Below are 4,898 nucleotides of genomic sequence, written 5' to 3' on the forward strand. Positions count from 1 at the left end.
TGTTGATAATGTGCCTAATTGAGTCTTGTGAACTTAATAGTGCAATCATATGTGTTAATTGGTGATTTGACTTTTAAATAGTCAAACCGACCATTAATAAGATCGAATGGTAATTGTGATAGAAAACATGTAAGATGGAATAGTCATAATTAATGATGACTAATATAACCGTCTTACGAATTATGATGATAGTTTGACGCTTGACAAGCTAGGTAGAGGCTTGGAAAGGAAGCGGGTCAAATGAATCAAGCACGAGAAGAAAGGCGTATGCGGGATGCGAGGTAAGTATAGCTTACACTAGTCTTAGATTGTGTAATATTCCCTTAGCGTATAAATAACGAATGGAATAACTAAACAATTAAAATACGATGTTCCGTCGTGTAGGCGTACGGAACTAGATAATCCAAGATGAGAGAAACCATAATAATGGTTAAAAAGGAAGTAAATTGATAATTCGGTCATATTATGACGAAAGTGGTAATAAAAAGGTTTATAAGTAAAAATGACCGTACCGTATTAAACGGAGCGGGTCATGTACTTGAGATGATAATAAATATCATCTCGAAAAGACAAACGGTCAATTCGGCCAAACGGGTCAAAAGGTGTAGACATCACCTTTTGACAATATTGACTAATGATCTTTTGTCGAGTTATATGCTTACAGGAATAGAAATCCAATGGATACTCGCATCGCTCTTATTTAGCGATTTAACAAGCAAGGTATTTATAAATCGGGTCTACTTGTTGATCCGGGCCAGGTATGTATAGTCATGTCGTAGTTTAAAATGCTATTTTGGTCGAATATATGGAAAGAGAGTCTTTCGTAGTAAAAAGAACATAATCGACCAAAACGACCTTGCTGGCTAATTCGAGCAAACAACCTTTACAAGTTGTTTGGAAACGAGTTCTATGATTAGGTAAATACTTAGAATAAATATAGAAGCATTCGAAAGCGTTTTTAGGCTTGAAAATGCTTAAATACCCGGAACGGGTCAATTAAGCATCCAAGTAAGAGAATGGGTTAAAGATTATATAATAACCCGTGATTTGAGTCTAATATGTTAAACAATATGGTAGTGATGAGAAGTTAGAATCAAACAACATGTTTGTTTGATAAAATTCGCGAACGGGTCAAAATTTGGTAGAAAGGGTAAAAAGCCGAAGACTTAAAAGTCTAAATTTTTGTTAATCCGGATGTTAAATTTTGACTCCATAATGTGGAGGATCAAATTACAATCATGTAGGAAGAAACGGTAGGTCAAACGGACAAACGGATTAAAAGTTATGAACGTTGCCGTTTTAGAAAACGGCAAACTTGGAGAATTCTGCAGAGGCCACCGTAAATTACGGTAGCTACCGTAATTTACGGTAGGCCATATAAATTTACGCCATGAACCTCCTGATTTACGGTGGAGGAATAAACATTCAGGGGCTACCGTAAATTACGGTAGCCACCGTAATTTACGGTGGACCCTGTACAAAAAATGTATTTTTGATTAGTTTTGCTTCCCGGACTTGTTTAAATACGTTTTAAATCACGTATGACTAAAGCATTTCATGTTTTTATGAAATGTAGGTACTTTGTGGATGCCGGAAGAAGATCAAGCTCAACGAAGAACCGAACACGATATAGATACACGTTTCCGCACATTGCCACGTTGTAAATTTTAAACAACGAACTCGATTAAGTTACGTTGAATAACTTATGATTTGTTAAAAGTTTTAATAAACCCGCAATTATATAATATGTGTGGTCTTAACTACACATCTAATTGTGGTATTTTCATATAAAACCGTAATTTAGTAACTAGGGTGTTACAGTATATATGTCGTGTATATATATATATATATATATATATATATATATATATATATATATATATATACTAGTCACTTACCCGCGCGATGCGGCGGGAGTGGTATCACTTAGGTTGGTGAGTTTAGGGCTATCTACGGGGATGTAGTTTCCAATGTGGCTTGTGACGACGATGGTGGTAGTGTAGCAGAATGTGATGGTCGGTTGAGGCCTTCTTCAGCGGCGAGAATCAGCGATTTGCGGCGATTGGTGGTTTCGTGATGGCGTTTGGTGGTTATTGTGCGACTCAGGAGAAAACAAAGAAAATTGTTTGATTCTAGTTATGTTACCTGAAATAGACGGACTACCTAGGCTTTTGTTGGTTCAAATTGTGATACAAATTCACAAATAACTAACATTAACTACTATATTGTAAGATGTACAAAACATAGTCAAAAATTTCCCAAACAGTCTTAGGTTTGTAAGAGTCCTTAATCTTGAATTCCTAAGGTTTGGAACTGAAATTTGTCACAAAATAAAGGATTTCCTTCAATTAGTTTCTTAAGTTCAACCAGCATCATACCTCGAGCAGATTTAGTATCTCCATATTTGGATAATTGTTCATTCTCCCTAAAGTAGTGATCTATAAAAGTCAGTCAGCAAAGGCGCGATAGATGATGCTTAATACAAAAATTAAAGTAAGATAAATAAGTTCGTTTACAGACAAATGGTTACAAACAAATCAATCGAGTCGTTAATCAAACGATTAAACGCATAAACAAAACAATAAATATGAATTTGTACATTCTGATACATATCTACTTAGAGGTGGCAGTTTTTTTATTTTTTTATTAACCATGCCGCTGCGCTCGTTGCGGCTGCCCTCACCGCGCCGCTGCGGCTGCACTTGTTGCGCTCGCATGCTCACTGCACCGATCAAATTTTAGTAAAGTACACGGATGGTAAGCCAGAGACAACTGAGGTGATGGCACCAAGCAAGAATGACACAGTGCTGAACACTGCTGTTCCCTATTACCCTGCATATACCAAACAAACTTGCGATTAGTTTATGCACAGCTATTCATAATCATTTTATCATGAAATAAGGATACCTGAACAAATGTCTCGCTCGACCAATAGTTTCCCTTGACGCATTATGCAAGGTTCGCTCGGTCCAACAACTCAAGCAAATGTTTTCTATGTTTTTTAGGGGGAAGATGGGTGCTTCTCTCCACAGGGCATACAAGACACAGGTTATTGGCGGCAGTCCGCCAAATTTAACATATAAAGTTTTTTTATATGTTAAATATGGCGAGCTGCCGCCAATAACCTATGTTTTGTATGCCCTGGGAGAGAAGCACACATGTTCCCCCTAAAATGCAAAGAAAACATTTGCTTGAGTTGTTGGACCGAGCGAACCTTGCACAGGCTCAGTTTTTGCATCACAGCCTCAAACACTTTCAGTTCAGATAGATTACACAGGCTCAGTTTTTGCATCACAGCCTCAAAACACTTTTACTTCAGACAGATTAAGAACACAAGCTCAGCTTATGCATCATAGACTCAACACTTTTAGTTCAGACAGATTAAGAACACAAGCTCAGCTTTCGCATCACAGCCTCAAACACTTTCAGTTCAGACAGATTAAGAACACAAAATCCGGAGTACACAACAAGAGTAATTTGCCACTAAACTTAAACAACAGATCCAAAGACAGAAAATAGTTACAGATCTAATGTTGTTTAACAGATCTGCAAGAAAAAACCCTAAAATTTAACAGATCTGCAAGTAGAAAATAGGTACCTTTAAAGCATGATGTACACGTGTTTTAAGCACAAGAAACAAATATGTAACCTGACAGGCTCAGCTTATGCATCATAGCCTCAAACACTTTCAGTTCAGACATATTAAGAACACAAGCTCAAAAGAGATAAACTTACAACTCTTTAAAGCCCATTGTACAAACCTGTTAAGCACAAGTGTTGAAAACTTGTTTTCCACGCGGATCATATAATGGTTAACTTGACCCGTTTTTAGTTTAATGGATCCTATATAAAGTTTCATTCAATCTATCTATCAACACCTGAAGACTCAGACATGTAATTGAGGAAAGTGTGAACACAACTACGGGTAAAGCCATGGCTGCAAACACACGGTTGCAAAGTGAGAACTATGCAACCTGGATATTGCCCCGCCAAGATGCTACTCGGATCTTCTATGTACCCTCAAAATACAATCATCATCACAGTCTATTGTGTTATGTAACCCCGCTTTAACACAAGCTCAAAAGAGATAAACTTACAACTCTTTAAAGCCCATTGTACAAACCTGTTAAGCACAAGTGTTGAAAACTTGTTTTCCACGCGGATCATATAATGGTTAACTTGACCCGTTTTTAGTTTAATGGATCCTATATAAAGTTTCATTCAATCTATCTATCAACACCTGAAGACTCAGACATATAATTGAGGAAAGTGTGAACACAACTACGGGTAAAGCCATGGCTGCAAACACACGGTTGCAAAGTGAGAACTATGCAACCTGGATATTGCCCCGCCAAGATGCTACTCGGATCTTCTATGTACCCTCAAAATACAATCATCATCACAGTCTATTGTGTTATGTAACCCCGCTTTAACACAAGCTCAAAAGAGATAAACTTACAACTCTTTAAAGCCCATTGTACAAACCTGTTAAGCACAAGTGTTGAAAACTTGTTTTCCACGCGGATCATATAATGGTTAACTTGACCCGTTTTTAGTTTAATGGATCCTATATAAAGTTTCATTCAATCTATCTATCAACACCTGAAGACTCAGACATGTAATTGAGGAAAGTGTGAACACAACTACGGGTAAAGCCATGGCTGCAACACACGGTTGCAAAGTGAGAACTATGCAACCTGGATATTGCCCCGCCAAGATGCTACTCGGATCTTCTATGTACCCTCAAAATACAATCATCATCACAGTCTATTGTGTTATGTAACCCCGCTTTAAAGCATGATGTACAAGAGTAATTTTCCAAAAAAATTCCATTAAAACACCATTAAAGCATGATGTACAATCCTCTAAAGCACAACATAATTTGCTTTTACTATTCT

General features: G+C 37.2%; 1 long non-coding RNA gene across 1 annotated transcript; it reads right to left on the reverse strand.

Moving 5' to 3' along the window:
* Nucleotides 1–2,543: 2,543 nt before the first annotated feature.
* On the reverse strand, nt 2,544–2,968 carry LOC118492270. Its single transcript, XR_004892922.1, has 2 exons — nt 2,908–2,968; nt 2,544–2,832 (listed from the first exon to the last, which is right to left on the reverse strand). It is a non-coding gene; the product is annotated as an uncharacterized LOC118492270 (long non-coding RNA).
* Between the last annotated feature and the right edge of the window lie 1,930 nt (nt 2,969–4,898).

The sequence above is a fragment of the Helianthus annuus genome, chromosome 5 (genome assembly GCF_002127325.2).
Source record: "Helianthus annuus cultivar XRQ/B chromosome 5, HanXRQr2.0-SUNRISE, whole genome shotgun sequence".
NCBI classification, from domain to species: domain Eukaryota; kingdom Viridiplantae; phylum Streptophyta; class Magnoliopsida; order Asterales; family Asteraceae; genus Helianthus; species Helianthus annuus.